The following is a 21,464-nucleotide window of genomic DNA, read 5'->3' as shown; positions in this document are numbered from 1 at the left end:
AGAATTTTCATTTTACTAAATATGCCTTGAAGTCCAGGAATTTTTCTAGCAATAGGAGTGCTTGAGACAACAGTATTTGCTGCTTCTTAAATAGGAGAACTCATAGTTCTTCTAGTGCAAAAACTCAAAGTACATACTAAATTCCAAGTATTAAAATGTTACAATATTATAGGATAATGTTAAGATGTTACTAAAATTTTGCCAAAATAAAAATGTTACTGAAACTTTTTGCAGGGTAGATGGTATTTGATCTGGCTTTACAACCAGACTGACAGACTGAAATTCAGTGAATATAGGAGTTCAAGGAAGTCTTGTCACATAGCCACTCCAAAAATCTAGTCCCTCAAGACTTCCATTCCTTTATCCTAAATACAGGATGGTCATTGCTATCTATCACTTGTATTCCATTATTAGAMTATCTAGTTACCCTGGAAGTAGAGGATCCAACCTCCTAACGGGCAGATAATCTTAGAAATATCAAAGAATCTCTTTGATAGAACAGTCTACTTCATGTAAACTTATTAGAGGGCTTTCTTACAGGACAAATAATGAAAGATGTTCCAKATGTGGCCTCACAAGCTGTCTAAAGTGTCAGTGATTTAGTTGTGCTTTGCTTGCACTGTACTAACATTCATATTAATTTATTTTTCCAAATAAGTGCTAGCCACACCCTAACCCATGGGAGTACTACTGAAAACCTGCCTTTTAAAATAAATGTGGTTTAAATTACTTCAGAAGTTGATACTCTAATACTACAGAGCTTCACATTTATCTTAGATGTTTTTTAACCATTTCTTGATTACTTTGAACTTGCCCTTATCTTTTTTTTTTCTCTCCTGGCTGTGTTTTTAAGTCCAAAAGTAACTCACATTAGTCTCTTCAAAAGGTATAGTACTTTTACTGCTTCTACTACTGAATGATGAWGATCTCATTACAGAGCAGCTAAAAAGTATCTCAGCAGTTCTAGTAACACCATAATTAGCATACAAGCAGCTTGTAGAGAACATGTATCTAGAAGGCACATGATGGTTTATTCAGTCATTGATGTTTCAGTTAAAAGAACGAGCTTCACTGGGAAAAGGATTTTGGAAAATAAACCTAAGCCTCCCACAAACAGTGTTGCAACATTATTAAAAGAAAAAAAAAWTCATTGGGCTTTCAGCTAAAGCAACCATTGCACCTCACTCCCTTATTTGCCAGCCTGAGCCATGAAGCTAGATTTATATTTAATCTCAATAGTGTGCAACAATCTTTCTATGCCTTTTTCCTTCTCTGAGCAGAAAGTCAATATTTTAGTTTAAAAATGGGCCTCAGATTAAAATCTGGTAACATTTAGTATCAGTCCGTTCCAGCTGTTCTGCCCTTTCCCCACCTGCTACTTCAGTTCTCTCTGTCTTTATTATTTAGCTGAAATAAACCTCAGATGTGTTTTTGATTGTGGAAGGAGATGAAAGTATCAGAATGTGTTTTTTCCTATGTAGTTGTTTCATCAAATGTTTCTCAGACCTAAAGAATTRTCTCCTTATCTTAATTTCAAATAATCAGAAAGATTTACCTTTGTTACATAAATCAGTAAAATTAAAAAATAACTCTCTCCTGTGAAGAATCTGAATGCAGCTGCAACAAAAATGAAGATTTTAGTAGTACTTTTGGCATAGCCTTAACTACACTTTTATTAGTGAAGTAGTTTATTTAGTAATACTATCCATAAACCATGAGCTATTAATGCTGTTATATGCAGCTGAAATTAGGACAACACATTAGGTCACATACAAAAAGCAAGTGCATTTAATTGTAAGTTTCAAGGAAAAATTTCTCACAAACTTTTCAATAGTAATGCTACATATATGTAACRCCCTTTACCATCACCACCAGGAGAGTGTCTGGCATGCCAGTAAGAATGTAACACTATCAGGACTTTATTCTTCTCATTTTTTGGAAAGAAGATTTATATTTAGCTACATCTACCCTCTTTTCTCCACAAGTCTTGTATGACTAAGCAGCAGCGCTTTGCAGGGAAAGGCTTTTACTTTGCTGGTAGCTGACAAAGAAGCTTCAAGGCTTAGACTTCCTTTTCAAAGCCTGTGGAAAAACTAGTGGAGAATTCATATACAGGGATTATTTCACTTAGAGGTACCAGAGCTTTGTCAGAGAAGTGGACTAAAAGGTCTGGGTGAGATGATAGTGAATGGTCATGGTAGAGAAGCAAGCCCTACCCAGAAATGCCCAATGAACAGACTGATGTTACGGCAGGGAGAAACCGATTTAGAYGTTACCATTCCCATCTTATAGGTGAGAAAACGGGCCTGGAACTGTTCACCTGGAATAAGCGCACCCTCTATACAGGAAAAGAGGAGTGTCTTAATACCAGATCTGTAATATGAACTGAGTATGCTTGGTCAGCAAAAAGTGCTAATGTCAGGTGAAGAGGTCAGCTGCATCAAAATAATTGTAGAATATTATTTTTATGATAACTAGTAAAGACAACTGAAAATAATTTGTAAATAAAAACATTCCCACTGATTTTATTTTAGACTGTACAACCTAAACTGAATCCAGTACTGTTGCTTGCTGAGCTTGCTAAAGAAAGCAACTTACTGCCGATGACTCAGCAACTGGAACATCTATTCYACCTTAACTGAATTTGGTTCTCTTTGCAGGAACACTGTACTAGCTGTAAATATTTTATAGTGGTTTTTTTATTATTATTTATGGACCAATAAGCATTCTCCAGTATGCACAAGAGATACGCACATTGCAAATGCTGGTAATGAGCTTGCCTTTCCTGGCCATTTTCCCAGATCCCTCACAAGTAGTGCCATAACCTCAAAGAGGGTGAGAAACACTGTATTATATCATATTATTGTACCTTTTGTTGTAGCTGCAATGTTGTAAGACAACTAGTAAAAGTTAGAAAAAAATAAAACAGCTTTTTCTTGTCTAAAATATAGACAATGCAGAAGTGCTTCTTGCTACTTTCTTTTATTTTTGTAGTACTGCATATTTCTTTAGTATGTGTGATGATAAAAAATGCCTGTATTTGTTTTTTTTTTTTCTTATGCATATATTTCATGGTAGTTTAAACTGAATTTAGAGCTGCCACAGTCCTCCCCTGCCTCATACTTCTACCCGCGTAATCCTACCTTTGCCTTTACCGCAGCACTGACTTCCATGCAGCTGGATAGGAGGCACTTCAGAAAGCTGGTCACACCAAAATCGGAATTGGCAAGATTAATACTTGCATGCATCAGCTTTAGCAGTCTCTGGCCACGAGGGGAGTTGGTTCAGCTGGCTGATCCAGCAGAAAGCTGACTTGGCATTCCCTCCCCCCAACAATTTTTCCATCATTTTTTCCAGTTAGTTGATTCAATATACTCTGGCCTCATGATTACTGGATATGATGCCAGCTGGGAGGGGACAGAGGTGGGAAGCGGGTAGCAGGAACCTGTGACTTYGGGCAGCTCAGTGAGTGGTAGGTACAGCAGCGAAAGATGGGGGTGAAGGAACTACACCATTACACCGAAACAGGTGTAACGATAAAATGCATCCTTTGATCAGCCTAAGCTGCTTGTGACAGTGTACTTTGTTATACAAGCACTTTAAGCCAGCACTGCTAATGAAGCAAATGGCCTTATCCTATCCCAGTCTCTGGATACTGCTTCTGACCTCAACACCACCATCTTTCTTGGCACCACTGCTCTTAAAACTATGCAGTGAACTGGACAGAGAAACCATTCATACCAAAATAAAGCAGTATTTTTTTCCCAAATTAGTTTTAACATGTATCAGTTCTCCCATTTACTTTACTAGATAAGAAGGAGAACTTTGTGTGTTAAGCTGCTATGGCAARCAAAGGAAAAGAGGTAAAAGAGATGCCAAGAGAGAGCTTTGACAGTTGACTACATGGTATGGGAAGACAATATGCAAAGGCAGGTGGCTGGACCTTGCAGGTGCAGAGCACCTGCAATTCTCATTGTTTAGACTTTGAATAAGGCTAAAAGGAAGCCATCTTGCATCAAAATGCATCTATTGTGTTTAATGGCATTTAGACCTAGGAAGGTGATTTTATTTAATGTTCTAGATTTATAGCAACAACCCTTGGAAAACATTTCCAAAGCTCAGACATAATTTGCTAATTATTAGTAATTCCACTGACACCTGTCCCACCATGGGTAATACTCCCAGCAGTGCTGTGTTGCCAGATGTGAAAAACTCATTTTGTGTGTCCATCACTCTGCAACTAAACCATCATCATTAGTGCCTGAGTTCACATACAAGTTTCCATATATCTCCATGGCCTGTTTTTTTTTCTTTTCTTTTTTAATTTTAAGCTGTGAGCAAATTAAGATTAATTTCCTGAAAGTGCTAAGGAGGTGGTAAGTGGAGTGTGTCTCTTCAGTGGAGGGGAAGCAGGCTGATTTCCACATATTAAAGGTGAGATGTTTGTAACTCCTGAAAACATCCCCCACATTCTGCTAGCAGGAGTCTGCTTGTCTTCTGATCAGTTGGATAACTTGGGAGTAGGAGGTATGGGTAACAGCTGTGAGAAATACAGTGTTTCTGAAAACATGTTTCCAGACCCCCAACTCTTCAACTGCTTGAGGTAGACACTATAAAACACTGTAACTAAAAGAAATGCAAAGCAAGAGTTTTAAAATTATATAATAGTAAAAATGTACAGAAAATGAAGCACATGGCTAACAAGGTAACTTGGAAATCTATAAACTGTTTTCTGTCACTAACATAAACACTGGGATTGTACTAGAAATACATCTCTTCAAAGAAAATCTAAAAGAGTAATTTCTGAAGATCTAATCAGGMCCTCTAGGCACTACAGGCCACACAGTATCTCTGCGTGCTTCCAGATCAAGCATACAGCTTCTTGCGAGACTGGAGTTCACCCCAGAGGAGATTCGACTGACTCAAGCGCCCCAAGTTTTCACGCGTTTCTCTAACCTTCACCAACGCCGTCCTCAGGTCTCACTACTCTCACTAGCTACCCGCGCTTCGGCTGCCAGCTCTGAGGCGTCGTCACCGCCGCGCGCGAGAGCCCTCTGCCCACGGCTCGGCCCACCGGCCCGGGCCGGCCGCTGCTCCCGGCGGGACCCAAGCAGCCCCGTCCCCGCGCAGCGGAGCTCAGCCACGACCGCGCCCAGCAACAGCGCAGCGCAGCGCAACAGCCGCCACCGCAACCGTAACCGCCACCGCCCTCGCGCCCCGCCCCTGCGCGCTCTCAGCCAATGGGAGAGCCGCTTAGTCCCGCGGCTTGCGCCCTCCAATGGGCGGCGCGGTTGTTGGCCTGCGGCCTGGGGAAGCCGCACCCTGGCGGGGTGGGGGGCTGGGGCCGCTTGGTGGCGGCGGGTGTGGGGGAGGAGGGAGCGGAGGGAGGCGGAGCTCGGCGCTGGGGCCAGCGGCGGAGGAGACGGGCTCGCCGGAGCGGCTCGCTGCAGCGGCGCCGTCGATCCCTCCTGCCAGCGCCTGCCGTTCCTTCTCGTCGGTGCGCGGGTGAGCGCTGCCGGGGAGCGCTGAGAGGGCGCGTGCGGGGGCGCGGCGGCGGGGCGCAGCCGTTAACGGCCGGGGCGGGCGGGGGGTAGGCGAGGGGCGCGCGCGCGCGCTGCGGCGGGGCGCAGCCGTTAACGGTCCCGCGCGGGCGGGGGGCGCAGCCGCTGGCGGAGGGCAGGGCGCGAGGGGGGCGGTGCGCGCGCGCTGCGGAGGGGCGCGGGCGCTGCGGGGAGGGGAGAAGGGGGAGGAGAAGCCGGGGCGCAGGCGTTGGAGCGGGCGAAAGAAGCCTGAGGCGGCGGGGAGGAGAGGAGGGGAGGGGAGGGGAGGGGGTGTTGTCTCTGGGCTGAAAACAGGCAGCGGGCGGGTGAGGGAGAGGGCGAGACAGCCGAGCGGAGCCGAGCGGAAAAAAAAAGAGAGAAAAAAAAAGCTGCTTGCAGGGTTTTGCGGGGCTGGGGAGGGTTTGGGGTCTCGGGGCTGGCGGCGGAATGAGGTAGCGGCCAGCTGCTGAGCGGGATAGGGTGGCGGGAGCTGAATCGCTGGGGCTGGACAAGAGTTGGGGGCTGGGGTGGCGGGGGTGCCGGAGCTCGGGCCGGAGCGGCGGTCCCCGTGTCTGTGTGCCCGGCTCTGAGCGAGGTGTGGGATGCTCGACTGCTGCTGTTGCCGCCGCAGGAAGCGGCTGCTCAGCGTTCAGATCTCCATTACGCTCAGCGATGCATCTGCTGGTTCTTCCCCACCGCCCTTCTACCTTCACCTCCCCCTTTTTCTAGGCTTCGAGGTGACCTGCTGATTATGCTTGGCAACATGTGGGCATTAGAGGGCCCAAATAATATCTGCAAAGAAATCGGGAATGAAAAAGAGGATGGGAACGTGGTGCATTTGTGCGGTGTTATTGATTGGCGGGATACCAGCAGCAGCAGCAGGAGACAGGCAGTTGTCTTGTTTCCTGTGCTAGGAGTATCTGTTTTTTCGCATTTCTAGTGTCTGGTTTTGATGCAAAACGTCACATTTCCTTCGGCACCTAATTACTGTACACTTTCTGTGGTGTTTTTAAGGTTGATTTGTAATCTAGGCTGGCTTTAAGTAAAACTAGTAGTTAGAGAGGGGAGAAAGATCCAGTTAAGCTGGAAAAATAAGCACAGTTGTATTGAGATAGGGGGCTGTGAATAGCACTGGGTTTAATGAAATATTGCTGTATGTTAATGGTGTAAGCTCGTTGCTGATTTTGTTTTCATCTCTGCTTTTTGAAAAGCTGCTGTTGACCTTTTCCTTATGGATGTTCTTGAATTCTCAAACTGTGACTACTAGATAATTTAAGTATGTTTTACTGAAAGCTACAGGTATCTCCATGGACACAGGCTGTTTACAACTCTAGGTTCTTGGAAGGTAGCTGATTATGCCTACAGAATGGTAACAAATTCACTCTCTTTTGTAGAATAAAGAAGAAATGCAGATTTTACTTCTAAAAAAGACTTCTGCTTTCTTTGTTGATGAAACAGTTGGATTCTAGAATGTATGCCTCAACAAGGGAATATTCTTTTTAGAGTTTGTACAATAAGAAATGGGGAAAATATGCATTTATGTGGACTCGTTCCTTACTTCTGGAGCAGGTCACTTTGGTATTTCTTCATTTTGTTCAGTAAGCAGATCTGACGTGATCGTGTGAGAGTAACCTTAAGTGAACAAAACATTTTTTGTCACTTGCCTCAATGGCAGGTTTTAAAATATGTTGATTTGTTAGCAGATATTTTGGGAAGAGACAACAAAATTTTTACATCTTCACTGTAGTAAGATGAGAATATGTGCATTAGTATGCTTGCATGTTTAAGTACCTTGTGGTTTACTGGATTACTGTTCTTTATCTGAGGATTCTTACAGGATGCAGTGCTTTTTAACCAAAAATTATGGTTGTCTGTATGTTTTCTTTTTATGGTAGATTAATAAAAATAGTTTGAGAAACCTGAAAATTTGTACTTCGTCTGAATCTAGCTAGCACTACCACTGAATCGTGCAAGCACTTTTGCTAGCATGTTTTGCCAATAAGTTCATTAGAGTATGGTTCACTAACGCTTTATAGTAAAGGTCATTTATTGAATCATTTGTCTGACAGTTCTTTTCAAATATCTGACAGAAAAAGACTTAACTCTGCTCTCATTCTCTGAGCTTCACCATGGAGGTTGGATGATATTTTGCGTGTATGGAATCAGATCACATAATGAGATTATGTGGGCAAATCCATTTGAGCATTGAGAGACTTTCATAGGAGTAAGGATTAAGCTACTTTGGCCCCATTCAAGCCTCAGTTTTTGAAGAGTAGCTTCACAGCATGAAATGCTTTTGACATACCTCCTCACCCAACATCCTGTGAAATGCTGTGGGGGAGAAAAGCTGAATTTTGAAGTAGCTAATGTTGTTAATAAGAATAAAATATTATAGCTGGAGGGTTTAAATTAGCGGGATGCTCAGCATGTTGAATGTTCGTAGCRTGTGATTTCTGAGTGATACACGCTTTCTAACTCAGAAGAGGTTAGGCAGTAAATCTTGTACCCACTGCTTTTTTCAGTTGTAGAARTAATTTTTTTCTAGTTATTCAAGAGTTGTAGTGGTAATGAATAGTGAGTCATTTGTGAATCTCAGACAGCTGATCTGCAAAAAACCCAATCTTTGACAGAAAAAAAAATCATATTAACAAAACTTACCCACTGTGTATGAAGGATAGCATATTAGAGAAGTATCATCTTCATTGTACACTGAGGACAACTGAAGCATGAGGAAATGATGTCAAAATTAATGCTAAGTTTCTGATTTTTTGCGTTGCTTTTAATTTAGGATTTGCCTTTGGACTGTGCTGCAAAAAGCAGTCTCTCAAATAACATCGTATTAGTAATTCGTAGTGTAATTGAATATTCTTAGAAACTTCTAGAGCAATTGATACTTCATATTTAAAAAATAGGTTGTGAGTAGATGTGGATGCAAGTTCAAAGTACTGATTCAGTTCTGCAGGTCACTTGACATCTGCTGAAGAAACTGAAAGTCATCAGTTAACTCATAGAACTTCTGTATTAGCAATGTCAAAAGCAGGTGCTTTTTTAAGTAGTAGAGGTTTCTAGACTACTTGAGTTTTGCAGTATTCATTCGTATGATTTAATTGGCCTTCTAGTCTTGACACTTGGCATTTCTCTTCACATATACTTCTTTTGGCTAGGGTTAAGAAAAGTAGCTGTACAAATCTGTGGGTGAGGAAAGATGTAAAGTGTGCATTGTGTAAACCAGTTTATTTCCTGAAGGAAGATTCTTTTTGTTAGATGTAGTAATCCTTAAAAAATACAGATTATACTGACATTTTGATTTGTAGTAATTTTAACTTCAAAATTGCCCTTTTCTGTGGTTATTTTTTTTAAATCACCCAGAAGTATTGCATGTACAATAACAGGATTCTGTAYTAACTTAATGAAATGTTCAAAAAAACTTCATGGTAATGTCTGTCTTTTTATTGGGAATGATCTTGATTAACTTTAGTCAAATTGAAGTAAATAACTGGTTTCTTTCCTCATCAGTCAGRGGATGTTGTTTACTGTGGTCTTATCTGTTCAGAAATTAAAGTTTGGTTATTAGCTGAAAATGCTGTAGAAGGTTCTTCCTAATTTAATTGTAAAAGAAGAGCAAAGACTACAGAAAAAAACGTTTTCAGAACTACTACTTTTTCAGGTCAGGTGCAAACTGAGATAATGCAGGCATTTGTTGTGAGGGTTCTGGTTTAATATTCTGACTGACAGTCCAGATCTTGAATAAAGTTCAGGTGTTACTGCTGTTCATGGGAATTCTAAAATCCAACTGTTCACTGTTTTAGAGCAAACAAAATTTTAATGTAAAGATGATTTTGAATTGCTGTTGGCCAGGTTGGCTGACCTGCACATATACCTGTTGGCTTTAGTGAATTTACTCTTTGACCATTAAGAGAAGTCTTAAAATTATATCCTTGAAAGTGTAGCTAAACAGGACTTCTTCAGCACCTTGCTAACTTTCTCCTCTTGACCTTGTTTATTAGATTGTATTTTGAGAAATGATCTCCACTACTCTGCTGGGTGCAGTTGTTATTCAGTGAGAGATCAACCTCTCAACCTCAGATCGGTTGCAGTAGTAAATGGAACATCAAAGAATTTTTCCATATCAATWATTAGTACTTTTTCCTGCAGATTAATTTAAAAAACAACTAACATGAAAGAAAGTTCTATTTAGTTCATTTTTAAAACTAGGATTGTCAGAAGCACTCTTCAAAATATTTTGGAGTTCTGAGATTTTCTTTTTTCTTCCGTATACTTATATAAGTTGCTGAAGGAAGGTTGTGTAAACAACGAGTAGTAAGTGCAGTTAATCAGTAACACTTCATGAAATCTTTGATACTTTCTCATCGAAGGAGTAGATAATGTTAAACCATGGTATATATCCATTCATGCACTGAAGATTAGGTGAAAATTAGATTACTTTTACCTAAACTCTTCTAGGTTTTTTATTGGAATTAGTAAATAATATAAACACTAAAAATACTAAAAACAATTCAGGACTAAACCTCTAATTTGACCTACAGCTATAGAAACATGTTATAGCTTATTTGGGGTTGCTTTTCTTTTTGTACGTACAAGTTTTCAAATTCCTATTGCGATGTTTCTATGGAGGTTATCTCTTGCTTATTTTATTTCTTGCATCTTAAGAGATATGGTTCACTGTTATTTCAACTTTGTTACAGCTAATGATGTTTTACCAACTTAAACTAGCAAGACTGAGCAAACCTGGACTCAAGAAGGTTGTCTTCTATTTCTTTTTCTTTTTAAAAAAGATTATATACATTGAGTGTAAAGTTAGTGTTATTGCATTCTGACTGTTGAAGTGAAGGGTAAAGTGTACTTCAGCTAAGTTTCCTGTTCTGATAGTAGTTCAAATAAGTTTCTTCAGGCACTGTCACTATAAAATATTGTTGAAAACTTAAGAAGTGTGTTTGCATGTGAAATATACACTRCATCTAAAATTCAGCAAAATAAGACATCACTGCTGTTGTGCATTAACTGAGGGATGCATTCTAGTTTTTCTTCCTCAAAACATCTTGTCTAATACAGTTTTGCATGATAATCTTGAACAGACATTTTTAAATGTCTTGAATAGACAATTTTAAAGAAGTGACAGCAYGGTAAAATTAATCCCATTTTTTTTAGAAATACATTAACTTCTGAACCAGTTTGCTATGTTTAGCTAGATTTAATAGAGGTGTGGTGACTTCAAACATAAAAAGTTTCTGCCTGTAACATGACAATCCGAGCCCCAAACTTGTATCGCACTGAGAGATGGGCCCAGCTCCTTCTTTGTTTTCGGAGGCAGGAACATCTGGCTGTGGAGCCACTACACACTTGCCTGCAGTCAGCAAGTAGGTAACGCTCAGAAACAGTCACAGTGTGTGTTGCCACTTGCACAGGCARATTGCCTGGAGCAATGCTCAGGTGTATGGAGGAGCAAGACAGGCTCTAGTCTTGTACTTAGGATGTAGAAGGAGCATGAGGACTTAGGGAAAAGTAGATATGTTACTAGGGATAGCGTATCTATAACATGTAGATATTCCTAGATACCTTATCTAGGGATAACAGGAGATCATGATGTTTTATCATCTTTCTCTAGGTGCTTTTAGTTGCTGCAAAATTTTTAGGTGTCATAATTCCCAGGTAAAGTTCCATGCAACTAAAGTATTGCCTTGTTTTTAAACATCACTTGACATTTCTGATTGATTTGAAATACAGGTTCAATGTAATGTGTAAGRTTCTATTTTGATTCCAAAGTAAATTTTTATCCTTACTACAGATATCAATTTTAAGGCTGTTAGTATGCGTATCAAGTTTTTTTTGTTTGTTTGTTACTTAAAATAGCATGTTAGATGGTGACTTTTCAAAGATGTTCTAAACTGATAATAAATGATAATCTAAGCATTTCAGAAAAATGTAGCACATTTTATGAGCAACTTAAGGATGAAAACAGTGTTTAGGGAAGGCAATGATGGAGACCTCAGAAAATTGTTGTTTGTTTTTTCTTAGCTATTTTTCATAAAGTGGTGATGGCTACAAGTATACTGTAAGAATGAATCTGGTTATGTAGCATAACTGCAGTACAGTATTCAAGTATTTTAGTAGGCAGGAAAACAAGTTAGTAAATATCTTAGATTTTGCTTAGATTTCAACTATATATAAGAAATGAATCTTTCTCCTGTTTTCTTATATAGGAATTTAGGTGAAAATTTGATTTCTTTTGGCAGTAATAAGTTCTTTGAAGCTTTTCCAAAGAAAGTGAATGTCCTTTAGTAGATCAAATGGAAGGCATTCTGGTAGTCTTACTAGATTTAGACATAGTAATATATATTATCATACATTGTGTGAATAGAGGGGGAAGTTAAAAAAATACGTATATATACTTAGCTTAAGGGAAACTGTATGATGTCTTCTGTGTGTCAGGCAAAGGCACTGGACTTCTGTACCTTGGGTTCAGACAGAATGATACTGTTTTTCTTTGATTTCTGCTACTTGCATCTGAATGTCTGCCTGTCTGTTTTTCCTGCTCATCTACTTTATAACCTGTGCTAATTTTGACACTACCGAGTTATGTGAGTCATCTCATGCTGAGCTGCTTGCCTCTGTCCCTGAAAGGAAGGATGTTTTTATGGTTATAGTATAAGATAATGATTTTGACAATTGGAACTTCTAGCCTTAGACTTTACTGTTAATCTAGGATCAGATGCTTTGCTTGACTCAGTTCCAGTTTGTTGATGGACATGATCATCTAACAACAAGAAAACCCCCATGTTTGGTTTTCTTGGTTGCCTGTATCCTTTTTGCTCCACTGATGTGGCTTGATACTACTTCCAGTAGTCTTCATTTTTTTCCTCACTGCAACAACGTGGGGAAGAGCCAAGAGCAGAGAACAAAATAGTTTGCTGCACAAATCAGAGGAAGGTAATCTCTTGTATTGTCTTCTGGCCTGCGCAGCTACCAGAAAATAGAGTATTTTGGTGGCTGGTCGATGAAAGCCAGAAATGGTGAACAGAAGGGTAGGAAACTTCATTAAAATTTGAATGTCAGCCTCCTTCTGTCTCCTTCCCTTCCTCCCTCCCCCAAACAAACAAAAAAAACCCCCAAACCAACCCTGGATTTGGGCGGTCTTGCATTATCAGGGCGGCCTTACAAATTGAACGTTCTGGCTGGTAGAAAAATTGCCCGAGGTTTGGCACCTTCATGGTACAATATATACCACTAAAGTGGAGGTATACCCCTCCACCCCACATGCAAAGCTCGCAATAACAAATGCAGCTACAAASGTTTATTTTTGACATTTTAGCTTCATGTTTAATGAGTTTTGAATCCTACTTAATATAAGGGGGCTGGATGTCTTATTCAAACAGGTGGTCTCCCCCCAAAAAGACTGAGACTACTATTTTACCTCCTCCCCCCTTTCTAAAGAGTCACTAACGTACATTGATATTGCAGTAGTGTCCATCATGCTAATTATTTTTAAGCTTTGATTAAAATAACTCCAAAATATGAGGAAAGCTAGAGATTACATAAAGAAAACAGATGTGCACATTAATTACTTAGGATATCCTGGGTCTGTTCTTTCATAAGGTCATCTTTTTAAAGAGTTTAAGCTAATTTCTGCATTCCATGGTTTGCAGGGCATTAAATAATTTGTATGCTGACATATGTTGTAGAAATATTTGTTAGTTCTATGATAATTAAACTGTATTTTTGGAACATGGGTGTATTTTGGAATACAGCTCTATTACTACACTTTCTCAGTAGTGTAATTACTAGAGTCACTTAGTTAAGAATGATTCAGATCCCAATGCCTCTTTTCCTTTGGAGACTTCTAATCAAGACTAGTCATCTTCCTAAATGACGATGTTTATCAAAGATATTGCAAATTTTGATTCATCAGTTACTGGATTGAAGACTTGTTGTGATATCAAATATGTGATGGTAGAAGAACTTAAGTAATGTCATTCAGTGTGAATTTTTGTATTTTTCTAATTTACTACTTCTAGAATTTCTACTTGTTTAGTGTTTAATCTAATGTGTTAATCATTAATAAATGAGATAAAATCAGATTTAGTTTGAGTGGCACTCGGATCTAAATTTATTCCATCAAGGGTTTGATGAACTGAGAGAGTAATCTGGTGATTCCCCCACCCCACCCCGCTTCTGTTGCTATAGTAATCCTAAACTCAAACCTTGTTTCTGCAAACTGTATTTTTCCAAATGAACCTTGTAATAGCTGCAGTGCAATATGCTCTCAAGCCAAAATGTTGATAATGTAGTGGTTTTGAGTTTGGTATATTACCTTTGAGGTGAAGGTGAAATTAAGCAGCCATAACTTGCCTTCTCTTGTTCTAGCCCTGGGAGACCTTGTGGCTGTTTTTTGAAGTTGAGACCTTAGAGCATGACTAATAGAAAGATAGTAATATTTAATAGTATTTACATAATAATAGCATATTTAATAGTTTTTAAAACCAAAACCCAAGCCCACAAAATAAAAATGATGATGATCTAACATGAATTTTGTTAGTACTGTTTACATTGGGAGGTGATGGTAATTTGTTAGAAATGGGAGAAGCAGGGAAGGTATTAGTCCATTCTGGGATGACTGAATCATCAAAGTTAGCTATGAAAAGTATTAGGATGACAAGTTGCCATACTAATATTTCCCTTAACTATATATAATGGCATTGATGTTTTCTATTGTATTGGCTCATCTGGAATATTGTGTATAATTCCTGTCACTCACCTTCAAGAAGAGAGGAATTTGGACTGGAAGAGGTACAGAGGATTCCTGCGATGACCAAGGGACTGGAAAATATGTTTCTTAAGGGAGACTAAAAGGTTGTCTTGTTTGGTTGGGTAAAATAAAGCATGAAAAGAGTTGCTTTATTTATTTATTAGTCAAGAGTCAACCAACACAAGTGAGTAAGAAGAGCTTTATAAGCTTAAAATGTAAGAAAAGGATGAGTATAAACTGGCCAAGAATAAACCTAGTCTAGAAATTAGAAAAGATGGTTCCTAAGCAACAGAGGCATAGGAATCTGCAACATCCTTCCCTTAGCAGTCATGAAGAACTATTTTTAAGATGGGGTTGGTTATAAGGGTTAGGGGGAATATAACATGTAGTTTTCACAGAGTTTGGGAATTGACCCAGAATATCCCTTTGTTCCTATGTTTCCTGTCTTGGTAGTCAGAAGTGATTCAGTTACTTGACCAGATAGTGTCCAGAGGGTGCATAGGTTACCCGTTTTCTAAACAAATAGAACAGTTGCATTCTGAAATACAAAAAATGCTTATATTAAGGGATACCGAATGTTAGAGTAGGATGTTTAAAATACTATTTTATGTAGTACCTGACATTATGTAACCTAAAAATCAACACCAAATAATTAACAGATTGAATAATTGGAAACATTACATATTATGTAGTGTATATATAGTGAGCCCTCTTGTTTTCTCATGTACTTATTCTTTGTCATTGGAAAAAGCTTCCTACAGTACATGTACAGCTACATCTTTGCCTCCAGATTTCTCTGAGAAATCTCCTTTGAGCTGTCTATAAAAATTTGATACAAGCTAAATGGCTGATGTGGTGCAAACCTAGTTTAGTACATTCCTAGATATTGTTCTGATGTTCCTGTGTATTGTCCTAACATTCTGCTCATCTCCATAAGCTTGTAATTTAATTGTTTTTGAGAAASCAAAATACTTGTGTTTGAACTAGCAAGAGAGTCTCCCATATCTCTGCACAATAAGAGACTGCTAGTTTTAAAGGAGACAAAAAAATGCTGCTACCTTCTTGCTTTCTGACTGAAAGACAGTAATCGGAAAATTGGGGAATTAATGTTGCCTAAGGTTATATTTTTCCAATTTATTCAGTTGTTRTGACATGTTAAATTATGCTTTAAATCCTGCTGAAGTATTTCAGACCTGGGAGAACTTGTCAATGCTTATTTATGCAGTTGTTTTGTCTATATCAGTCGTGTAAGTTGTTGGATATGAAATTTATACAAATGTAAAGCAAATGCTTCTGTTTCTATTTTTGTACTCTAAATAACATTTTTTTTTTCTGTAAATATGCACCTTGAAGGCTTTTGAAGGAAGTTCAAACAAAGAAAGTAGTTTGGTTAGGATCTGATAGAAATTTAATGATGTTTGAAAGGTTCCTTCCTGACTGTGCTTAATGTGTTACTGACTTCCTTTCAGCTGTTGGTTGAATTTCCTGTTGATTTTAAATATATGTTTGCCCTCTGTGCTTTAAATGAAGCATTTTCTTTATTCACAAGTTTAACACTCTTTTAATGTTTTTTAGGATGAATGTGTAAGACTGGTTTCTACATTTTTTCTTCTAATTCCTCTATTCACGCATAATTTAATATCAATAACAAATAATTATAGAGGCACAACATCAAGAATTTAAATGACACTTCACACATGTTAATTGTTAATGTTAGCAAAGTTACATACCAGCTGATGAGCTGTTGCTGAACTTTAGGGCAGTAGTGCTTGACGGTTATGATTTTGAAAGCTGATGAAGAATAATTAATTTTTAAAGGCTTACTCTCTGTGTGGAAGTATTCACTGTCATTTGAATACTGTCAAAATTGTGTTTAACCTGCTTTATTGTTAAAACTTTCTACCTCGTGGTTTGCTGTTAAATATGTGTGAACTAGGGACAGTCTTGTGTAATGAAAGAAAGCAATTCAAGCCTGAAAGTGTTTGGCAGTAGTCTTTTAAGAGTGGAGGACTTAGCAGATATGCTACAGCTCTTTCAAAGTGGAGAATGTTTAGAAATATTTATATCTGAAAGTTTGTATTAATGTATACTAAAAAGGGCACTAAGAAGGTTATAGAAGTTAATTATATTGAGTTTTTATTCTTAAAGTATGCTTTTAAACTAGACTGTATAGGGTTTGTCATGGCTTTCAAACTAAAAAGGTTTCAAATAAGTAATGTTCCCCTCTTCAAGTGATAGAAATAATAACTGTCATATTACTGAAAAGCTAATAGGAAATATGTTTTTCACTTTACTTAATGACATTGGTACTGGTAGCTTATTGGTTTTCTTTTCTTCCTTCTGTTGAGCCAAGTTTTTGTTTTTGTTTTTAATTTGAAAATACAGTATGATGCTGAAGAGCAGAAAAGGTTTTTGATTTTATGAGTTTTTAGACATTCAATTCATTTATCTGTCAAAATCGAAGCTGAGCATTACTCAGTTGTCTTAAATAGTTTTTCATTGTGTGATCTCAAACAGCATGCCCTGTGGATATACCCTTTATTAAAGCTAGTTCTGAAACTTATGTAATAAAAATTGAAATATTTTATATTTTCAGTGGCATACTCACATCTGGAATTTTGGTTTCTCCCATGTGTTGCATAGGAGTCATATCTGTTAATTTTTTTAATATTGTGTTCTGCTRCATACAATAAGTGGGGAATGTACAAAAGTAGGGACAATACAGAAAGTGTAAAGACTCCCAAATATATATATATTTTTTTTTTACATCTTACTAGCATTGCAAGTAGGCAACTTTAGATTTTATTAGTTAACTGATAATACACTGAAAGCCTGTGAATTTTGTTTTCTGAACTAAATATTCTTAGAGAGATATTGTTAATACAGACACTGCTAGCATAAAATCTTAAGTATCTTACCAAAGGAAGATATGTGTTAAAATACGGTTTGATCTTTGGAGGATAAATCAGAAAAATCTTCTACTCTCTTTGTCTTTACCCCAAATGAGAATGAGTATATATCCTTTCCAAGATTTGTTTGCTTAATTTATTTCTTCATGCAAATGTTTAGGAGTAGTTGCTGGAGACAGTGATATGTATGCAGAACAAACGTTACAATAAGAAGTTAGAGTACACTGACCAGAAAACAGGCTATCTAGATCTTATGTCACCATAARTTCTCTCTATAATATTAATGATCTGGGGAATAATGTGTGAAATGAGGAATCAAAAAGTAAAACAAATGTGTAAAACCTTACTATTTTCTTACCAATAATCTTCAAGTATTTGTCATGTAGAATAATCCTTCTCTAAAGATATTAGTGTTTATGGGTGGATGGTGTCAAATTTAACCTACTATCRTATTTAAATGTAGAATAGGAACCTTTTGTGTTTTGTATCGGGACTTGAATCCAGCAAATGTGGAATGCTAAGAAATCTGATTTTAGTTATGTTCTTTTAGTTTTAATGATTACTTCAGTTTATTTTTGTAAAAYATTAACAATGCAGAACTCCTGGGACCTTCAGGTACGGTGGTGGTTCAGAGGAGGCGTGCACCACGAGTTCCATACCTTGCAACCTCTCTGTCTTGGCCTAGTGTTGGGCTGAACCTCGAGAGAGCGCTTCTGTGGGGTTGGGACTGGTTCTGCTTGAAAGCTGAATGTCTAGAAAGGCAGGGAGGGAGAGCTGCTCTCTCTTACATAGGTTCTCAGTCTGGATGTTTGGAACCAAACTCAATGTAAATAGAGCCAGCCTAGTTTCTTGAGCAGACTTTAGGGATGGGCCTACTTTGTAAGCAGTAGAGCAGAATATCTTAATGTCAATCAACTACATTCTGGTGTGTAATGCACCACAGCCCTGTAAGTAATGGAGCAACTATCAGCCTTAGGGTTAGACCTTATCCTCCTGCAATGCAAACAGTCKTTCATGCCACCTTTTGTGTGTGTGATTCTGTATTTTGTATGTTCTACTTTATTTTTAGTTGTATCTTCAGCTGATTAATGTAGCCATCTGGAGACTAAAATAGTTTCTGTTAAGAAATAATGCAAGTAGAAAATGTGAGAGCATCCATATTTCCTGAAATCTTAAAATCTGGACCTCTATAGATGATTTTGATTCTGAAAGTCAGAGAAGGAGAAAGGAAAAAACCTTACTAAAATGTAAATTAAACACTATGAGGGCAAGAACTTACAGTGACTGAAGAAACTAAATTACTACATTGATCCTCAAATGTAACAGTGAAATCCTGTAGAGCAAAGTGAATAAAACYACTTTCTCATGGTATTTTTGTATGGCAGTGCTAATGTCATCTGGGCGACAAAGTCCTGGGGTTGTGTAGTGTTAATTTATGCASCCATATTCATTTGTGCAATATTTGCCTGACAAGGGAGATAGCATGACCAAGAAGATGTTTTTTCAAGTTGTTTCACCTGTTGCAGTCTGGATGTGTGTGACACTTGAGGTTTACTCAAAAGCAGGAAACAAGGCAGCATAATTTTGGAGTGTGGAATGCAAATACAAAAGAAAGAAGAAACTGAAATGAGTTGCTCTTAAAACTTAGTTCATGATGGAGGTTCTTAACCTACTTACTAATGTGGAACAAGGTACAAACTAATAYAGGAACATGAGTTCCAGTAAGACTTCTGTCCACAGTATACATATCTTTAGATTAAAGTTGTCACAACTGCTTTGAGAGAGGGAGTACAGTAGCTCTTGGATGTAGGAACTGTGTAATGGGATGAACTTTTTCTTAATGTCACTTCCAAGACTTTTGTGAAGATAGTGTTCATGTAGGACYGGCATTTTGGACAGTGTTTAGAAACTTTCAGTGTAGGGTAGATGAAGAATAGTAYGAACCACTTTGTTTTTCTTAAACGTTTGCATCTACATGAAGGACTTGCGTGGTGGTGAATTAGGCATTGATAAAAGTTTTTTTTGAATTAAGCATAGTGCTTTGCTGCTGGTTGTCTGATTTGGAAATAGCATGATGATGTAGATGTTCACATCTTACAGCTCTTTTCATGAGCAAGTACTGTGTTAAATTTCATATGGAGAGTTCTAWATTCATACTCAGACTTGTATTCTCCTAAATTTGAATGTCTATTAGAAAGCTTAGCRCAGCAAGGTAGTGAAATTCTTGAACACTAGCCAGAATATGAATTCTAAAATATGTCCGATTGTATTCACATTGATGTACAGTTCACCAAAAAATACATTTTAGATTGTATGGTAATTACAGRTATTTATTTCCTTTGGCATGTAAGCATTTAAAATTCTATTGAATCCTAATGTGTCAGGAGACTAAAAAATTGGTTTCAAAATTTATCAAGATTTCCCTTTGTCCCTCTTTCCCCCCCTGAAAACTTTGAAGTGATATAAAAGAACTGGGGAGTGTCACCCAGAAAAGCCTTACTTAAATGTGAATGAATAATTAATGAAAAAATTCAATATCTCTACTGCCCTCACCTGCTTGATTTTAGTCTGTTGATATCTCCAGTCTTCATGTTAGCCRTCACCTCATTTATGTACTTTGATTCCCCTTCTTTTAACTTCAAGTTTAACTTGAACACACCTATCAACAACATTTGCACTTCTTACATRTCAAACTTGCTGGTTCCAACATAATGCCTGCACACTGTCTAATCTCTGAAGCAATTCTTAAATTGTTGGATCCTCCGCCAGAAAATAATGGCAGAATTCATGTATCTAATCATGAATATTTAGGTAGCCCTATCTCAAAAACATGAGCTAGCCAGTCTCATAATGAAGGTTATTTTCCTGGGTGAATTTTTTGTAGAATCTCTAGAGTTATGGYTACGTAAATCATGAATTTATCAAAGAACAGTAAGTCCACAAAACCTCCTGCCTTGTTGCAAGTAGATGGTAATTTCTGTTACTTAGCCTTTTTATCCTTCTGTTTGTGGTTTTATAACCTCTTTGAGTAGCTACACAAGCTGCTTATAATTTTYCTAACATTTCCTGAAAAACAAAGAAATTCATGTCATTCTTGAATTTTGTTACTGGGGTTTTACTGTATCATTATAAGTAGCAGCAAATGCTGCCAGAGCATACTTAAGATTTATGGTGTCACTGCTTAGCAAATCCATCAACAAAAATGGAATTTTGTTTAAAAAGACGTTATATTAGTGTACCTTTAATTCAGATAAGAATAATGAGGGAGAATGATATATGAGTAATGAAGGAGAAGAAATTGCATTAAAAAAAAAAAAGCCAAATTCTCTGAGAACTAATTATCACTGTTGATGGATACACAATTTAAATCTTTCAAGACTGTCTGTAACTCAGAACAGGAGTCCAGACCAACACAATAAGAATCTAATGAATGAGAGGTGTCATAGCATAATAAAAACAAGTATCATTTAGTACAATCTAACCTTAGTGACTCTATTTCTCATTGTAATAAGGAAAGTATTGATACTTTATGTCCGGCTAGAAAGCAGAACTGATATGCTCATGGGCTTCTAGTTTGTCCTTTCTTCAATAARAGTCTTTTGTATTCAAGTCAAGGTTATGTAAGAACTGTTGTTGAGGTTTAATAATTTCTCGTGAGCAAAGAATTTGAGCTAGAATATTTTCATTTTGTAATCCCATTTATAAATTTCTACATTCCATGTATTCCAATGAGTGGAATATACTGTAAAGCAGAATCTGCTAATTCATATGCTTGATTTGTAGACTTTCAGATTCTTAATAGACTTCCTAGTTTACAAATAGCTTCTGTTTACTTATTTAACCCAAATAAGTCTGGTCTCTGCATTAGGTGTCTTGTGTTTGTTTTTTTTTTTTTTTGTTTTTTTTTTAAGCCCTACACAATTCTTCTTTCACAGAATCACAGAATGGGCAGCAGGGTCACCTAGAGCATGTTAGACAGGGTTGCATCCAGGTGCGTTTTGACTGTCTCCAGAGAAGGAGACTCCACAACCTCTCTGGGCAACCTGGTCCATCTGTTCTGTAAAGAAATTCTGCTCATATTCAGGCGGAACCTGTGGTTCAGTTTTTGCCTGTTGTCTTTAGTCCTTTTGCATGGGACAACTGAARAGAGTTTGGCCCCATCCCCCTGACACCCTCCCTTCAGGTACTTGTACACATTGATAAGATCCCCCCTCAGTCTTCTCTTCCCCAGGCTGAAGAGGCCCAGCTCTC

General features: G+C 38.0%; 1 protein-coding gene across 6 annotated transcripts in view; it reads left to right on the top strand.

The window, feature by feature from the left end:
• Positions 1-5,373: 5,373 nt before the first annotated feature.
• The window catches only part of ADD1 (adducin 1), a 67,626-nt gene continuing 51,535 nt past the window's right edge, over positions 5,374-21,464 (top strand). For all 6 annotated transcript variants that reach the window (XM_085309639.1, XM_085309636.1, XM_085309638.1 and 3 more), the window contains exon 1: positions 5,374-5,505. The gene's annotated coding sequence lies outside the window, so the exon portion shown is untranslated. The remainder of the gene's footprint in view (positions 5,506-21,464) is intronic.

This window comes from Rhea americana, unplaced genomic scaffold (assembly GCF_003343005.1).
Source record: "Rhea americana isolate MKP2758 unplaced genomic scaffold, rheAme1 scaffold_30, whole genome shotgun sequence".
NCBI lineage: Eukaryota > Metazoa > Chordata > Aves > Rheiformes > Rheidae > Rhea > Rhea americana.
Note: the sequence above shows the minus strand (reverse complement) of the source record. Positions and strands in the feature narration are given on the sequence as shown.